Source organism: Narcine bancroftii, chromosome 8, assembly GCF_036971445.1.
Source record: "Narcine bancroftii isolate sNarBan1 chromosome 8, sNarBan1.hap1, whole genome shotgun sequence".
In the NCBI taxonomy this organism is placed as follows: Eukaryota; Metazoa; Chordata; class Chondrichthyes; order Torpediniformes; family Narcinidae; genus Narcine; species Narcine bancroftii.
Genome location: NC_091476.1, coordinates 43,233,814 through 43,253,410, shown reverse-complemented (window position 1 = coordinate 43,253,410; position 19,597 = coordinate 43,233,814). Strand labels below are relative to the sequence as shown.

The 19,597-nt window shown below is 47.6% G+C and overlaps 1 long non-coding RNA gene across 1 annotated transcript in view; it reads right to left on the bottom strand.

Annotated features, from left to right (window-relative positions):
• LOC138741735 (uncharacterized) overlaps nt 1-17,936 on the bottom strand; it is a 33,944-nt gene extending 16,008 nt beyond the window's left edge. The window contains exon 1 of the long non-coding RNA XR_011343724.1: nt 17,373-17,936. This is a non-coding gene — a long non-coding RNA (uncharacterized lncRNA). The remainder of the gene's footprint in view (nt 1-17,372) is intronic.
• Nucleotides 17,937-19,597: the final 1,661 nt, after the last annotated feature.

Genomic DNA, 19,597 nt, shown 5'->3' with positions numbered 1-19,597 from the left:
GGAAGATGACCATTGCTCCTGCATTGAGCCAGCCATCGGTCCCTGTGACACACACCCACAACCACTGACATCACCAGATTAACCAGGTGAGCCATTTGCCCTTTCAAATTGGCGGAGGGTGACGCTTGGGTAAGTTTTACTGGGTTCCCTGACTACCTCCAAGATGGGTCTGGAACTCAGGTGTATTTTGATCAAGCTTGTCTAATTTGGACCTTTCAAATAGACTTGAAAGGGTCTTTAACCGAGTAAATTGCCCGGCTAACCCCATTTTACAAAGCAATTTGAAAGATTCAAGGTTCAATTTATTGTCATAGTAATAAAACAGTATCATATTACATGAAATTTCTTTTTGCCTGCTGCAAGGCAGACAGTTTCACCACCTGCAGAAATTGCCTAAGCACCTCCTACATTCAGACTTAGTCAGATTTACAGTCAGAGAGATAAAAGCAAAAGAGAGATCCCCCCAGAGTCATCGAGTGTCCATAGATTCGCCCCCAGTGCTTCTGCAGGCTCACAGAGTCCAGTCCAAACCATCAACAACCTGAGCTCCAGATCTGAATCTCCGACACGATCAGGAGCCCTCCAGCGCCCTCGGTACCTCTTTGCATCCCGGTTCCGATACCTGGTACCCCCTCCAGCCAGTTTGAGCCAGTCTCCAGCAGTCCACAGCTTGCACGGGTTCCTCGCCCTGAGTCGCCAGCAGCCCTCTGCATGCACTGGCTCTTCAGCCACAGAGCCCCCACCCCCACTGGCCTGTTGGTCGCAGAGCGACCCATCGGTCACGGAGCCACCTGAAGCACCATCAATTACTCGAAAGACTGTTGTTGAGAAACCAGTAAGCTTTTATTCACTTAAGAACAATGGTCATACTGTTCGACTGTCCTGCACTGAGGAGGGGGCTGTGGAACAGTCACTTTATAAAGGAGCCTGTGGGGAGGGGCCACAGGTACAACTGGCCAATAGGTGTGTCTGAGCAGTGGTTTACTACATTCATCCCTAGTTTTCAAAAAGGAGTCCAGCAGGATGAAGTGGAACTTACAAAGTTACAAATTCAAAAGTCACAAATAATCTTTCAGGTGGTCCGTTCGTTCTCTGGGACAGTCATAGTACTGATTGCAGCTGCGGTGAAGCGGTGGGGTCCTGGACGGTCTCAATTGCCTATTTGTACTCATCAGTCTTGTGCTGGTCGCCAGGTGCTGATGAGTCCAGTGTCTCCTCCCTCAAGGCAGAGGCAAGGCACCAGGGGTCAGGTGCATTCAACATTGTGTTGGGTGATCAGCAGTGGTCTCCAAGGCCCCTGTGGGAGCCAAATCACTGTCAGAGACAGTGTCTTTGTGTCCATCAGGGTATGCCACGTAGGCTTATTTGGCATTGGCATGGAGGAGGTGGACCCTTTCAACCAAGGGGGTCAGACTTATGGCTCTTCACATGCTTCCAGAGTAGGACTATCCCTGGGGACATCAGCCATGCCGGCAGATTTCCTGAGAAAGGAAAACATATGTTCATGCAGTGTGGGATTTGTGGCTGTGCATAGCAGAGACCTGAACAGAGTGGAGTGCCTCTGGGAGGACCTCTTGCCAATGGGAGACTGGGAGGCCCTTAGGCTGCAAGGCTAGGAGGACTGCCTTCCAAACCTTCCAAACCGTAGTATAGTCCCTCTCCACTTGCCCGTTACCCAAGGGGTTTGTATCTAGTGGTCCAGCTTGTTGCAATGCAGCTCATCACTCACAAAGGTAAGCCCCCCCCCGGTCACTGTGGATAGAACTGGGGAAGCCTAACAGAGTGAAGAGGCTGTGCAGGGCCTTGATGACTGTGGCAAGAGTTACATCAGAGCAGGGGGTGGAAAATGGGAGCATTCATCAATGATGTTAAGAAAATACACATTGCGGTCAGTGGAGGGCAGGGGTCCTTTATAATAGACACTGAGTCACTCAAAGGGGTGGGTGGCTTTAATTAATTGTGCCCTCTCTGGCCGGTAGAATTGCAGCTTGCACTCAGCGCAGACCTGGCAGTTCTTGTCACGGACCTGATCTTGTCGATGGAGTACGGCAGGTTGTGTGGTTTGACAAAATGAAAAAAACCTGATAACTCTGAGGTGACAGAGATTGTTCTGGAGGTTTTGCAGCCGGTCAATCTGTGCACTGGCACAGGTCCCGCAGGATGGGCATCTGGCGACTCATTAAGTTTCCCCAGCCGGTACAGAATATTGGAATTGTAGGTGGACAGTTCAATCCTCCACCTCGGTATTTTGTCACTTGATTTTGCCCCACTGCTGATTGTTAAACATGAACACAACTGTGCGTTGATCAGTCAGAAGGGTGAATCTCTTACCGGCCAGGTAATGGTGTGAGTGTCGCACTGCCTTGACAATGGTTTGGGCCTCTTTTTCGACTGCAGAGTGTTGAATCTCGGGGCCCTGCAGGATACATGAAAAGAATGCGACTGGCCTGCCTGCCTGTTTAAGGGTGGCTGCCTGGGTGAAGTCTGATGCATTTCTTTCCACCTGAAATAGGGTGGATTCATCCACAGCATGCATTATAGCCTTGGCAATATCTGCCTTGATGTGATTGAAGGGTGCACGAGCCTCCGCTGCCAGGGGAAGGATGTGGATTTGATGTGTGGGTGGGCCTGGTGCGCATAATTGGGGACCCATTGGGCATAATAAGAAAAGAACCCTTCTTCAGGCCCTTGAGGCTGTGTGGAAGGGGAAGATCCAGGAGCGGCCACATGAGATCAGAGTCTGGGCTGATGACTCTATTCTCCATGACACAGCCAGACAGGTTATGAGAAACACGCACTTGGCCCTACTATATGCAAGGTTAAGGAACTTCGTTGTTTTGAGAACACTCACTTTTATACAGGAGCCTGTGGGGAGGGGCCACAGGCACAATCAGCCAATAGGCGTGCCTGACCAGACAATTATATGCCACAGTGGCTTGCCGCAGCTCCTCACTGGCCTGTCTCCGTGGTCACTGTCCTCATGGGTCATCTCCTCTGCTTCTCCCTCTCAGACAGTGCGTGATCTTCCCGACCTCTGGTGCCCTGTTCCAGTCTTCCACTTCCTAGTAATTACTGGGAGTTGAGTGCTTTATTGCAGTAACTGGCAATCATCACATAATCCAGATCACTGGACCTTTGTGTATAACACTTGATAGTGGATAAGGTTCCTCTGAAGTTACCTGAAGCATCGAACAAAGAAGCTGGAGGCACACATAAGACTGCAGATGCTGGAATCCAAAGGCTAATGCAAAGAGGACAGAGTGGGAGCTCTCTATTACATTAAACCACTCGCAGCTCGAAACGTCGATTGTTCTTTTCCCACTGACTCAATGATTTCCTCCAGCAGATTATGTTTAACAAAGAGGATGTGTGGATTAATTTCTTTCATTATTTCTGATTTGAACTGAGCTTCAGTGAATTACTGAAATGGTTGACCTCCTAATGACTCTGATATATCAATAGACCTTGTCATTGCACTGTGGATACAAGAAGCCCACAGATCCCCACGTGTCTGACTGATCATGAGTTAATGCTGATGTTCTGGGAACCATTGACTCATGCAGAAACAGTGTGGACTCCCAATGGAACATGCCAACCCCCACAGCTTGCCCCATGGGAAGCTGGTTCAGTGCAGGAGCTCACAGCTGACAGACCAAGTATGACAAGCCTGGTTTGATTCCTAATTTGCTGTGGGCTGCAAGAGATGATGTCCTTTGACAACCTTCCCAGCAGGTCTCAGCCAGACTGTGTTTATGCCAGTTCCAGCCTCTTTGTGAAGCTCAGATGAAAACATGATCAGGAACTCAACTCAGTAAAACAAAATAAAAATTGTTCATTAGATATTTTATTCAGGCTACCGATACCTTTAATGACAAGGAGTTGGAATCCTCTCCCCAACCTCTTGAACTCTCCTTTACAATACCTCCATCCCCCTCCCTTCAGCCAGCCATCCCTCTTCCCCTTGATCCCTGCAATTCCCTCCCTCCCTTCTCCATCTATCACCTCCTGCCTTTGTGACAACCCCTCCCTCCCTACTCATTTGTTTGGAAACCTGCCGACGTTTTTCCATACTTTGATGAAGGGCTCAAGGCCGAAATGTGGGTTACATATTTTTACCTTTGCTATAAAGGACAATGTTTGACCTGCTGAATTTTTGCAGCATTGTGTTTTTACTTCAACCACGGTATCCACGGACCTCCAAGTTACTTCTGACTACTACACAACTCTGTGAAATTTCTTTGAGCGATGCCTTCCCTGAAGAAGTTCTCCTTTGATCTCCGAAGGGAGTTCTGTGGGATTATCTCTCACTGCTCCCCATCTGTAATCCCTGCTGCTCTCAACCATATACTCACCCAGACTCGATCCTACAGCTATGCTGCCTTTCTTGCTACTTGCCTCTGCCATTATCTTGGGCCTTGTGGTTTTCAGCTCCAATTTAAAATAAATTCCCCCATACAGAAGGTCTTAAAGCACTCTGCTTCTTTCTGGACCAGAGACCTGACCTCCACCCTCTACCACCACCCTCTTCTTCTCACTTTAAATAATTACTCCTCTAACTCGTCTCACTTTGTCCAAATCAAAGGAGTAGCCATGGGTATTCACAGCTACACCTGTCTGTTTGTGGGCTTCGTGGAGCAATTCATGCTGCAAACCTACTCAGGCAAGACCCCTCAACTCTCCCCCAGGGCTGCATCATGCACCGGCAATGAATTTGTCAACTTCGCGGCCAACATTCACCCCAATCTCAAACTCACCTGGTCCATCTCTAACAACACTCTCCCCTTTCTAAATCTCTGTCTCCATCTCAAGAGACAAGCTTTCCACCGACATCATTTACATACCCACCAACTCCCACAACTACTTCAACTACACTTCCTTACTCCCTGTCTCCTGAAGGATTCTATTCCCTTCTCACTATTTCTGTTTCCAAGGTGAAATGGCTGTCATCTTCCACAAATGTGACTTCCCCTCCACCACCATCAACTCAGCCCTCACCCACATCTCTTCCATCGCCCACACATCTGCCCTGGCCCCCTCTGCCCCCAGATGCAACAAAAATCCCCCTTATCCTCACGTACCACCCCATCAGCCTCCGCATCCAACACATTATCCTCTGGAATTTCCTGCACTTACATAAGGATCCCACTACCTGACACATCTTCTCCTCTCCTCACTGTAGGGATCGCCCCCTCCATGACTTCATCATGCACTCATCCCTCCCCACCAAATTTTTCCCCAGCACCTTCCCCAGAGGCCAGAGGAGGTGCCACATTTTTGCCCACACCTCCTCCCTCACTCACCATGGTCTGGGTCCCCAAACAGGCCTTTCAAGTGAAGCAAAACTTCACTTGTGTATCTGTAGGTGCGATTTACTGCATCTGAGTGCTTTCTTTGTGACCTTCTCTACATCGGAAAGACTGGTTGCAGGTTGGGAGATGGGTTCGCTGAGCATCTTCACTCTGTCTGCACCAATGACAGAGACCTTCCAGTAGCCAACCCGTTCAATTCTGTGTCGCAGTCCCAATACTTAACATGACTGTCCATGGCCTTATGTACTGTCCCACCAAGACCACCCACAAATTGTAGGAACAACACCTGATTTTCCATCTGGGCACTCTCTAGCCAGATGGCATTAACCACGACTTTTCCAGTTTCTGCTAATCTGCTCTCCTCTTCCTGCTGCCACCTCCCTGCCCTTTTCAGTTCTCCCTCCTTCCCCCTCCCTTCACCTAGCCATCCCTCCTCCCCTTGATTGCTGCTGTCCCCTCCCTCCCTTCTCCACTTATCACTTTTGCTCGGATGCCTTCTGACATTTTTGCATACCTTGATAAAGGCCTCAAACCCAAAATGTCGGTTCTGTAATTTTACCTTTGCTCTATAAAGGACACTGCTTGACCTGCTGAGTTTCTCCAGCTTTGTGTATTTACCTCCATCAGTCCCCTTACTATCACCAATCACAGACTGCTCTAACACCACAAAAGCACTCCCTGCACAGTTGGAATGCCATTTTTTTCCATTATGGTTACTGTGAATATTTAGTATCTCTCTATCTCTCGGCATGAGGTATGACGCAATAACAAATTTATTGAAAGAATCAACCTTTATAAATCCCGTACCTTCCAACATATTTTTAAAATCTCTCCTTTATTTTCATTCTTCTCCTTCGGTTTACACCTTCTCCAGACAGGATACATGGGACTAACAAGCCTTCACAATCCCCTTTCAATGCACACCACAACCACTGAGTCACTGCTTGTCTTGGTTTCCACCCAACCCCTCGAATCTCCTTTGACTTTTCCTTTCTGCTCTGTAATTTCAATCATGTAGATAGTAGATTGCATGAACTGAAATGTTACGCCTAGTCTGATGGCTATTTCCAGCATGTTTTTTAAAATATTTCTTCTGTGTTCTTAGCTTGGCAGTGGGAAAACACCCTGCTCTTTATATCCTCATCCTGTACACAATAATTTCATAGAATACCACAGCAGAGAAACAGGTTCTTTGGGCCTTCTTGACTGTGCCAAACTATTATTCCAACTTATCCCACTGACCTGCACCTGAACCATATCCTTCCATACCCCTCCCATCCATGTACCTGTCCAAACTTTTCTTAAATGTTAAGATTGAGCCTGAATTCACCATTTCAGCTGATAGCTCCTTCCTCACCCCCACCACTTTCTAAGTGAAGAAGTCCCCTCCCATCCATGTTCACTTTCAATTTTTACCTTTCACCCTTAACCCATGTCCTCTGGTTTGTATCTTACCTGACAGTGGAAAAAAAAGCCTACTTGCATTTATGCCATCTATACCGTCCCTATAATTTTAAACATCACCACCTCTTTCTTTTTAAAATATCTTTATTCAGTTTAATTTTAAAAAATACACACGTGTTAATTCAATACATAGATTGAAGTTTAAGAAAAGACAGACTATTTGTCATTCTCAAAGAAGTAAAAGATCCCCCCCCCACCCCCCAACCATTAATAAAATCCTTCTGTCTAAACAAGGTTTACTTGTATATGTAAATTACGTAGGAAATGAATGACAACATTCAGAATCCAGACAGCACTGTGCAGGAGCATGTAAACACCCTAATTCGATAAATTATGGTAATAATCCATGAATGGGCCCCATATCTTGTAAAAATTCATTTTTACATATTTAACATTGCATCTAATTTTTTTCTAAACTTAGGAAAGACATTGTTTCCTGTAACCATTGAGTATGAGTAGGTGGAGCACTGTCTTTCCATTTAATCAAAATTCCCCTTCTAGCTATCAATGAGGTAAACACTAAAATGTGCTTCTATTCTCTGTTAAAATCTCCCCTCATTCTTCTCCAGGGAATGAAGTCTTTATCTGTCCAACCTTTTCCTGTAGTTCAGTTCTTGTGTTGCGGCACGGGGCCTGGGGAATAAAGAGTTGGGGAAGGTTGGGTTGGGGGGGTTTGCTGGGTCTACCGCATCCTGAGCTAGATCCCGCACCGAAACAGTGTCCTTCCGCCCGTCTGGGAACTCAACGTAGGCGTAATGTGGGTTCGCGTGGAGTAGAGTCACTCGGTCGACCAAGGGGTCATTCTTTGAGTGCCGGACGTGGCTTCACAAAAGGACGGGGCCAGGGCCGAAGAGCCATGCCGGTACAGTGGTTCCTGATTCGGATTTCCTCAGGAAAAGGAACATCCTTTCGTGGGGGGTGGCATTTGTTGCGGTACATAGGAGGGAGCAGATGGAGTGTAAGGCACTAGTGAGAACCTCCTGCCAGTGAGAGGTGGGGAGACCTTTAGACTGGAGAGCCAGTGTAACCGCTCTCCATATGTTGGCATTTTCCCTCTCGACCGGGCCGTTACCGCGTGGGTTATAGCTCGTGGTCCCGCTTGAAGCGATACCACACTCCAGAAGGTACTGTTGCAGCTCTGCGCTCATGAATGAGGACCCCCTATCACTGTGGATGGAATTTGGGTACCCGAAGATGGCATAAATACTGTGAAGGGCCTGTATCACTGAGGTGGCAGTGGTGTCTGGGCAGGGCACAGCGAACGGGAAGCGGGAGTACTCGTTGATGGCCGTAAGGATGTAGTTATTACGGTTGGTCAACGGTAGGGGCCCCTTAAAGTCTACGCTAAGACGCTCGAAGGGGCGGGTGGCTTTGATAACGTGGGAGTTATCCGGACGGAAGAAGTGGGGCTTGCATTCAGTGCACACCGAACAGGCACGGGTCATGGAGCGGATCTCCTCTGGAGTGCGTGTCAGGCGGGTCGTTGAGCTTACCAGACCGGTACAGGATGTCATAGTTAAAGGTGGAGAGTTCGATTTCCATCTGGCGATTTTGTCGTTTTTTATCTTACCACGCTGGGTGTTGCTGAACATGAAGGAGACCGCACGTTGATCAGTCAACAGTGTAAAGCGCCTCCCAGCGAGGTAATGTCTCCAACGATGCACCACTTCAACTATGGCCTGGGCCTCCTTCTCGATCATGGAGTGTCTACTTTCTGGACCCTGGAGGGTTCTGGAGAAGAAGGCTACAGGCCGACCGGCCTGGTTCAAGGTGGCTTCCAGGGTGAAGTCAGATGCATAGCTCTCGACTTGAAATGGGACAGACTCATCGATCGCGTGCAGCGTCGCAGCGGCGATGTCGGATTTGATTCAATCGAAAGCCACTCTAGCTTCGGTCGAGAGGGGAAAGGAGGTGATCTTGATAAGAGGACGCGCCTTGTCGGCGTAGTGTGGAACCCATTGGATGTAATATGAGAAAAGGCCCAGCAGCGTTTGAGCGCTTTCTGAGTATGGGGGGGTGGGGTAAGTCCATTAGGGGACCATGCGGTCAGGATCTGGCATGACTATCCCGTTCTCCACCATGCAACCTAGAATAGCGAGTCGTGTGGTCCGGAAGACACACTTGTCCAAATTGTAAGTCAGGTTCAGTTGACGGGCAGTTTGAAGAAATTTGTCTAGGTTGGCGTCGATGTCCTGCGTGTCGTGGCCACAGATGGTGATATTGTCCAGATACGGGAAGGTAGCGGTGGTCCACCATCCGGTCCATTTCCCGCTGGAAGACCGCGACACCATTCGTGACCCCGAATGGTACCCAGAGAAATTGATATAGCCGCCCAATCGCTTCAAAGGCCGTGAATGGTCGGTCCTCACAGCGGATCGGGAGCTGGTGGTAGGCCGAATGTAGGTCAATGGTGGAGAATATGCGGTATTGGGCGATCTAGTTCACCACATCCATGATGCGTGGCAGGGGGCACGCATCCAGGAGCGTGAAGCAGTTAATGGTCTGGCTATAGTCGACCACCATCCGTAGTTTTTTTCCCCGTTCTTGACAACCACCACCTGGGCTCTCCAGGGGCTTGAACTGGGTTCGATGATGCCCTCATCCAGCAATCTACACACCTCACTCCTAATGAATTGCCTGTTTTCGTAACTATATTGCCAACTTTCGGTGGCCACAGGCTTCCAGCCAGGGGTGAGGTTTGTGAGGAGTGCTGGCAGGGCAATCCGGAGTGTGGAAAGGCCGCAGGATTGGCCCCGGGGCACGGGGGCGGTTTGCTTGGGTGCTTTGGGGGTGGGGCAATGGCAGACCGAGAGGGGGGCATGGGGTCCCCCAAAGTGTAGGGACACCGTTCAGAACTGACCCTGAAAGTCTAATCCCAGCAACACTGGGGCGCACAATTGGGGAAGGACGAATAATTTGAAGTGGGTGACCGTTACGTCCTGTCCTTCCAGTGTGGCAATGCAATACCCCTTTATCCCGGTCGAGTGTGACCTCGTCGCTAATGAGATCCTCTGGGTAGTGGGGATAATGTCAAGTCCCCAACGGAGGGCCAGATCTGGCTGGATAAAACTGTCAGTTGACCCAGAGTCAAATAAGCAATTGGTGTAGTGTCCATGCACTTTAATCAGTTCCATTGCTCTGGTGAGGGGATGAGAGCATTGCTGGTTTAGTGTTATTGAAGCAGTTGACAGGGGAGTTTCGCGTGATGACGTCACGCAGTGGGATGACATCACGCAACGGGATGACGTCACGCAGTGGGATGACATCACGCAACGGGATGACTTCACGCAGCGGGATGACATCACGCAACGGGATGACGTCACACAATGGGATGACGTCACGCGACGGGATGATGTAATAGACGTAGTCAACGCTGGAGGAGCAGGTTGGAGGAACTCCTGGAAGTGCTGTTGTGGTGGCGTCGGCGGATGAAAGGTAAGTAGTGGGGTTTGTAGTTGCTCGCGGTTGGCGGTGGGTAGGTCGTCGGCCCCAGGGGCGTCTGTGGCGGCGGCAGCAGCAGCGGTAGCGTCGGCCCCGGGGGTGTCTGTGGCGGCGGCAGTAGCCACAGTCGGGACGGAGGCCGGGTCGAGTGTTCCGCACAGGGGCGAGAGGCGGGCCAACACCATGGTTGCGAGGGTGGGCTGCCCCTTCCGGGTTCGGCGTCTCCATGACGTCAGGCATTGCCGTGCAGGGGAGCCCTCGATCTCATTGGATGAGAGCTCTGGGGAAGAAGAGTTTGAATGGGATAGTGGCGATTGAGCTTCAAACGAGGCACTGTGTTTGCCGGTGGCCATTTTAGATCTACAGACTGCAGCAAAGTGGTCCTTTTTAAGGCACTTTTGGCACTTGGCTTTTCTTCCTGGGCACTGGGACCTGCTGTGCTTGTCCCTCCCGGAGAAATAACATTTTGGGTTCGCACGGGGCAGTGTAGCAGCAGCCGACAGGCCGTCAGTATCTCGGGGGGTGGTAGGGTAGAAGGGCACTCTACTCACATCAGAACGAGTGGTCCAGTCCCTAGAGAACTCGTTGGACTTTAAGGCTGCATCCTCCATTGTGATTGCAATCTGGGCCACGTCCTCTGGTTTTTCTACCCCTTGCTCGAGCAAGCGCAGCCTCACTTCGTTCGATCGGAGCCCGGCCACATAGGCATCCCGGACGAGATTGTTTGTGATCTCGGCAGCAGTTTTGTCCACACAGTTACAGTCCTTGCCCAAAGCCTTTAATACTTGTAAATATACCCTGCTGGACTCGCCGGGCTGTTGCTTCCTCAATGCAAGCACGAGCCGGGCATGAACTCTGTTCACCGGTTGATTATACAGTTCTTTCAGTACCTTTATGGCTGCGGTGTAAGTGGTCTCATCCTGGATGTTCTCGTAGACTCTCAAGGACACCATAGACAGCAATGCTGTTAGACGCTGGTTATCCTCCTCCACCTTAATGAATCTCAAGAAGTTTTCAAAGTTCAGCATCCAGAACTTAAAGGCTTTGAAGGCTGTAGCTGACTGTGGGTCGATGACAAGTTTTTCTGGCCGAGTTAAATGCTCCATCCCTTTCAAAAAAAATTCTTTTTGCTAATAAAATTGTAGAGCTCGTCGAAAGAATCAAAGACTTGTTGATCCAAACCAAGGCTTTTATTAGCAAAAGACAGGAGCTCTTCACAGGTGGCTGACCAGTCCGGAATGATCCGACCTGGCTAGGGACACAACCCTTTAAGACCCAGACTGTAGGTGTGGCTAAGCTCTCAGCCAATCGCTGTAAGCACAGTCTAGATACTGTAACTATATACTCTATATACATTGGAGATAGATCTGTACTATCACACCCACCTTTCATTATTTCCATTGAGGACTGTAGAGGAACCACTGTGTAACTGTTAGGGCTGTCTAATATGAATGTACTGTATGGGCTGGCCTGCCCCGTACCTGTGACTCTTCCCTCAGAATTCCCATAAAGGCGGTTACGCCCAAACCCCTCCCTCAGTATCTGCCTTGGAACTGGGCCAGCAATATGTGAGACATGCTTGATGTTTATGGTGATTAAAGGACTTCTGGTCTGATGTGAGTTATTGATAGTGTATCAAGTACCAAGCAGGTGACCTGACATTTATTTAAATCCACTTCTATTGTTTTGTCCTTCCATGCAATCTCTGCAAATCAATGACTGGCTATTTTTATTCAACATGCCACCAATTTTCCTGTCACTGACAATGAACAGTACATGGCTCACCAAGGAACTGTCAGAGGTATTGGTAAACAAGAGTCATCGCAATCCAGCAGAGATCATGTTGGGGGTAACACTTGTCATTTCTGATCAGCACATGTACAGAACATCACTCTGACTCTCCGATTTTCCACGGAACAACTGAAGGCATAAATGGGTCAATAATCTGCCTTCATTTCATCAGATCATATTTTAATTGGCGGTGTTTTCTGTAGAAGAACTTAGCTGTTAAATTTCCTTTCTTGGTTCTCTTTCTCTTTGAAGTCCAAGTTTAGTATCATCTGACTATACATATGCAACCAGATGAAACAGCATTTCTCTAGATCACGTTGCACACCTGCACACACCCTCTCACACACACACACACACACACACACACACCCCCCAGACACACACCCATGCGCACGCACGCACCCCCACACACACGCACAAGAACATACACACACTCACACACACCCACACATGCATATGCACACACCCACTCACACTCACCCCACACACACCCACACACCCACAGTTGCACGTGAATGCATACACTCACACACCCACACACCCTTCCCTACATAATCACATATATACATACAGATAAAATTTAAAATAAATATTAGGGATGATTGTTATGGTTACAGGATACTGTTGTCTGGATAAATTCAAGAGGGAGCTAGATAATGTTCTTATGGGCAGAGGAATTAAGGGTTATGGGGAGAAGGCAGGGACAGGATACTGATAGTGGAAGATCAGCTATGATCTAAATGAATGGCAGTGCTGGCTCAATGGGCTGAATGGCCTACTCTAGCACCTATTGTCTATTGTCTATCTGCAGGAACACAGAAGGTGTGGATAATGCATAGAAGTCACAGGGAGTTCTGAAAGATGTAATAAAGGAGATGACCCTGCAAGATTGTTAACTACAGCAGCCAACTAGTGAGGGGCTCAACGGCTGAGGAACCCAAACAGGCTGCAGGTGGCTTGTGGTCGGGGGTCCTGCAAGGGCTGCGGGCTGTGGGCTGCTGGTGACTGGCTCGTGGGAACCATATATCAGAACTGGGATTCGAGAGGGTGCTGAGGGTGAGAGGGGCTCCTGAAGGGCTTCCTGCACTGCCTGATTGAGTCGGAGGTTTGGATTTGGAGCTCGGATTAGCGCTAGATTGATGGGAGCCTGTGCAGCTGCCGAGGCTGCAGGAGCACTGGAGGTGAATCCACAGATGCTCAGTGTCTCTGAAGGGACTTCTTTTCCTTTGCTTTCTCCTGTTGGAAGGGGCACTGGGCAATACTAATGTTGGCTCCTTGTCTGACTTACGGCAGGCAGAAGGCAATTTGGTTCCAGACAATAAAGTAATCTTGAATCTTAGAAATGGAAAATGTTGGAAATGCTAGACAAGTCAGACACAGAGAAACAGTGATTAAATGACTGGTTTATTCAATGCTCTTCACAAGCAGGAACATTCAGCATGATTTAAGACATTTTTTACATATGCTAATCTGCTTCTTCCTCTGCAGAGGAATATTTTAAAAGTTTTTACAAATTTACATTTAATCAATTAACGGTTTTGGATTCCGCAAAAATCACTGTTGGCAATAATGTGTTAAATCTTCAGACTCAACAGATGTTGTAGATACAATAACCATCAGCTGAAGACTTATTGCATTCAGTAATGTTCAGCGTTGAATTTTCCTTCAGTTTATGTCTTATTTCAAATTCACAATCTTCCTCACTGTTTGTTCTACATGAAACTTTCAGAGTCTCTCACCAACTCTTCCAAGAGAAACTTGGAACCAGGTATCTCCAAGGTCCCTCTAAAGCCCCATTGTTAAAAATCCTGACTGTGTGATGGACTTAATGAACATGTAACTGAATCCTTTGGTTAACAAGATGTCTGCTGCAAAACGGGAGGAGCACATTACCAGAAATCACAAAGACTAGGCAGAGGGAACGAAAGGCTTTAATGTACAGAAGAATCTTGCTGGCCCGGATCCAGGTTTAGGAATGGTAGGAAGGGAGAAGTGGCTCGACCTTTATGGCCCAGGACCACGGGAGAGGAGTTTTGGGGTATAAGTCATCAGTGGGCGAACCAGCTCCATATATACAGTAGTCAATCAGAACTATATACAATGCAGGAAACATATCACCACACATATCAAATGCAAGATGCAGTGGTTCTTAACCTTTTTCTTTCCACTCACATACCACTGTAAGTATTCCTTATGCTATAGGTGCTCTGTGATTAGTAAGGGATTGCTTAAGGTGGAATATAGATGGAAAGTTTGAAAACCATTATTTTGATTGTACCTAATGGACTCATTCTGTGCTTGGTTTCATATCTCCAAAGGAAATGGGGCAATGACAATTTTTCTCAAGTAAAATATTTAATTAACAATTGGGTCTAGAGCAGTGATTTCCAAACTTTCCTTCCCACTCACAGACCACTTTAAGCAATCCCTTACTAATCACAAAGAACATGGCATAGGGAATACTTAAAAGTGGTCTGTGAGTGGAAAGAAGGAAAGAAAAAGGTTGAGAACCACAGCGCTAGAGGAACTCAATAGGCCAGGCAGCATCCGTGGAAGGCAAATGATAGTCAATGTTTTGGGCTGGAGCTCCTTAATCAGAAATACAAGCAGATGCCTGAATAAAGGATGGGTTAGGGGTAGGGAAGGAGCACAGGCTGACAGGTGATAGGTGAAAATTGGTGAGAGGGGGAGAAAAGGAAGGAGCTGATAGGACAAAGGGGCAGAGGGGTGAGAAAGATGCACTCTGATGGGAGGAAGGAACAGGTGGATGAAGGAAGGTGTGGGTGACAGGGGGGTAAAGAGAATGGGGAGGGGAAAGAGAAGGAAAATAGGAGGAATGGGACCAGAGAAATAAGAGAAAGAGGAATGGGTAGGGAAGGGGGCTTCCAGGTCTATAAAGATGCCCTCTGGATGAAGATTACCAAGCCTCAAATATCGACAACCTGTTGCTTTCCATGGATGCTTCTTGCCCCATTGAGTTCTTCCAGCTCTTTCTTTATGTAGTTAACCTAAACCATTTCTGTTTTGGAGTATGAATGACCAGCTAGAGGAAGGGCATCAATTAATTAGAAGTGGTGCAGAGGAGATTCACCAGGATGATGGCAGAATTGGAGGGTTTCAGTTATAGGGAGTGCAAGAAGAGGGGCATGGATAAAGTGAATGCTCACAATCTATCTCACAGGGTAGATGATGCTTGAATAAGAGGGCATTGATTTAAAGTGAGAGGGGAAAAATTTAAAAGGCACCTGAAAGGCAACTTTATCACTCAGAGGGTGGTCCGTATCTGCAACTGCCAGAGGAAACTGTAGAAGTGGGCACAATTCTGGCATTCAAAAGACCTTTGGGCAGAGTTATGAACAGGAAGGGCTTGGAACCATAGAGAGCAGCAATTCTCAACCTTTCTTTGGCTGTGCACCCCTGCCCCCCCATTCTCTGCTCAAAGTTTATGGGCCCCCTTCCCTGTGAAGCAGGACAGGTTTAGATTTCTTCCGCACTTCCAAAAAAATGTCAAAAAGGTTACCCTCAAAAATATCTACCAGGGGTATAGGTTGATTGGGTGTCATTGGGCAGCATGCTCATGGGCCAGAATGGCCTGTTATCGTGCTGTATGACTAAATTTAATAAATTAAAAAAAATTCTCTCCTACTGACTACATAAAATAAAAAATAATGTTCATGTTACGGGAGGTGAAAAGTGTGAGCACTGTTGTGCAAATGATTCGGATGCAAAGTCCACAGTTTGAACAGCAGGCTTTAATTAGCTTAAATGTACAGCAGTCTTAGTATCCCTTCTGGCCTGGCTCCATGTGTCTGACTATCCCCTGAAGGGGCTGGCTCAAGTCTTTATATGGGCCAGTGATTGACAGCCAGCAGGTGGGGCCAGCCTCCCAGGTTGCCAACCTGCAGGTACAGTGGTTGCCCCTGCAGTAGGCTGGTAGGAATGCAGCCAGGGTAGTGGTTTTATCACCACAAAAAGAAAACAAGTTTTTTACGTCAATGTGCTGTGGATCCAAACTGCACTCCTCAGGGGGCTGTAGGGCCCTCATGAAGAATGGGTGATATGGACCAAATGAAGGTAAGTGGGACCACCGGAATGTCAACATGGTCAGCAGTGGTCCACTGACATTTTCCAGCAACCAGCCTTTTGCTACCTATCTTTCTAAGTTTGGTAGGTGGAAGTAAACCAGAGCAATAGATGGGAACCTATGTGGGCAACAGGGAGAACATGCAGAGCCCACACAGAGAGTGAAACAAGAACATTTGCAGATGCTGGGGTTGAGTGCTGGAGAAACTCAGCAGGTCACACAACATCCATAGGAAGTAAAGGGTAACCAATGTTCCAGGCCTGGGCTCTTCATCATGAAAAACAGGTAGATGCTTAATACAATGGTTGGGGGAGGGGGGGGGGGGAGAGGGAGGAAGGGAGGAGTGCAGGCTAACAGGTCAAATGTCATAGGTGGACACAAGTGGGAGGGTAGAAGAGAAATAAAATGGGAAGTGATTGGGGGAGAGAGCAGAAAGCTACAAAATTAAAAAAATTAAAATTTAGACATATAGCACAGTAACAGGCCCTTCCAGCCCAGGAGCCCATGCCACCCAATTAACCTACAATCCCCATACGTTTTAATGGGTGGGAGAAATGAAGGACTTGAAGGAAACCCATGCAGACACGGGGAGAACGTACAAACCCCTTATAGACAGCACCGGATTCAAACCCGGATTGCTATGCTAGCCATTTGGAATGTTGCCGGAAGCCTTGGCAAACCTCAACAGATGTGTAGTGGAAAGTGTGCTGACTGGCTGTATCACCGCCTGGTGTGGAGGCACCAATACTTTTGGGTGGAAAGCCTTGAAAGAGAGTAGTTGACAAAGCCCAGTACATCACACGCAAAACTCTCCCCACCCTCGATAAAATCGACATGGAACGCTGCTGTTGGAAAGAAGCAGCAATCATCAAGGATCCACACCACCCAGGACATGCTCGGTTCTCACTACTGCCATCAAAAAAGAGGCATGTGTGCTACAAAACCTGCACTACCAGCTTCAGAAACAGTTGCTAACCCTCTACCATCAGTCTCCTAACCAACAATATCAATCAAAGACTCATTTAAGGTCTCTTACTTTTCACATTATTTATTATTAAATGTTTATTTTCTGTATTGCAGTCAGTTTGTTCACATTTCCTTGTGTTTGCATTCCTCTCTTCTGAATATGCATCATTTCATACAGTGTTTTACACTAGCAATTAGTAGAAATTGTGATGTCACAATGTACACTGACAATAAATATTGAATCTTAAAGGTTAGGTTAGGTTTGTAGAGGTGCACATATGAACCTAAACGGTACCTCACCAAACATCTCTACTTACATTCCTCCTTTCAGAAGCACCTTTACTGAACAAAACAAAGAATTTCTTTAGGAACTCAGCAGGTCAGACAGCATCCCTGGGTAAAATTGGTCAGTCAATGTTTCCAGTTGAGGCCCTATATCAGGACTGACCAACTGTGTCATCACCTCATGCGACTGTTGCTTGATTTTGAGCTTCTCCAGGGCCTTTTACTTCAGTGACAATGTTATATAAATGGACATTGCTGTTGTGTCTTGAGATTACCATCTTTCTGTCTCAACAAACCATCCTGTCAGACTTCTGAGGTAAATACAATGCTCTTCAAAGCCAGGTTGTGTTCTGATTAAGGAGAGATGGAACACTAATTCTATCAGCATTTAAAATATTTTGCTTGGCCTCTGCAGAATTTAATTCCAGTTTTCTTTGACCAATTTCAGTCAATTTATTTTATTTTCACTTTAAGTGCCAAAACTTTGATTTCTCAACAATAGGACTATTAAGTTGTTAGCTTGTGAAATTATCAATGGAGAGCATCATTCAAAGGTGAAGCAACAAAATACAGGCATACAACCTTTCAAAACCAGACAATTAAATCCCGCTCTTTCAGATAAATTCTTTGATCTCTCCCGCCTAATGGACTTGGTAAGTTAGAGACCCAAGAAATGGATGGGAAATCTTGTCTTTCATTTCTATAAAACACCTTTCACAATCTCTCAGATTCTTCCACGACTGTGGACACTGGCTCACGGGAATCAAGTATTGGAACCAGAATTTGAGAGGTTGCTGAGGGCGAGAAGAGCTCCCGAAGGTCCTTGGGTGCTGAAGGATTTCCTGATTGTATCAGAGGTTTGGATCTGAAGCTCAGGCTGTCCACAGATGGAACAGGAATCTTTGCGGCTGCAGAGACTGCGGGACCACTGGACGCGAATCACGGACCATTCAGTGCCTCTGAATGGACTCTACTTTGCCTCCTCTCTCCTATTGTTGGGCCCCTGGGCAATGCTCATGGTGAATCACTGTTTGTCTTATGGCAGAAATGAAAGCGTATCATGTAAACTACAAAGACTTTAAATCCCTCGTGATGCCACAGCTCTGCGCTGCTGTGTTGCTGGGGCTGAAGTTTCAATGCCATCGTAAAATTTGACGATGGAGTATGATGGGCCCCATCCCCCCCCTTGCTGTCTGTAACCAGTGCTTTTTAAACCATTCACTGTGCTTCACCCGCAAATCCCCCCCGATCTCTCCATGTATTGTTTCCAGCCAGCATCCCGCAGATTGCCCACCCCACACGACCTGCGGTCTTTCAACCCTCAAGATCACCCCTCCACCATTGTTCACTAACCTCACTCCCGACTGTAACCCCTTTTCCGACAAAAGAATGCGATACCATGGCAGAGACGGGGCCTTTATTAGGTTGGAAGTGCGGCAGCTACTCAATGAGGGGATCATTGAAACCAGCCCAAGGCCCTGGAGAGCCCAAGTGGTGGTGGTAAAGAATGGGGAGAAACACAGAATGGTCATTGTCTACAGTCAGACCATTAATAGATATACGCAGTTGGATTTTTACCCTCTCACCAGCATATCCAACATGATCAATCAAATTGCTCAATATCAGGTATTCTCCACCAGCTCCCTATCTGCCTAGAGGACTGCTAATATTCTGCCTTTGTGGTAGATGGCCACCTCCACCATTTCCTGAGGGTTTCTTTTGACATCACTGACAGGCTCTCGGTCTTCCAGTGAGAGATGGACTGAATGGTAGACCAGTACGAGCTGTATTTGGAGAAGGTCACCATTTGTGACCATGACCTGCAGGATCATGACACCAATCTCTAGACTGCTAAACCCCTTAACATTACACACAATAAGAATTGTGTATTTTGCACAATCTGCCGCTGTCCTTGGCTGCGTCATAGAGGATGAAATAATTGGCCCTGATCCCTCCCTCTATTGGAACTCCCACTTCCCCACAGCCTCAAAGTTCTGAAAAGGTGCTTGGGCTTCTTCTCTTACTATGCCCAGTGATTTCCCAATTATGCAGACAAGGCACGCTCCCTCGTCAAACTGACCTCTTTTCCCCGATGTCCAAAGCCTATGTGACCTTCAGGCACATCAAGGCAGGCATTGGTAAGGCCGTGATGCATGCTGTAGATTAATCCACTCTGTTCCAGTTGGAGAGCGATGCGTCCAACTTCGCCCTGGCCGCCACCCTTCACCGGGCAGGCAGACTCGTAGCCTTCTTTTCC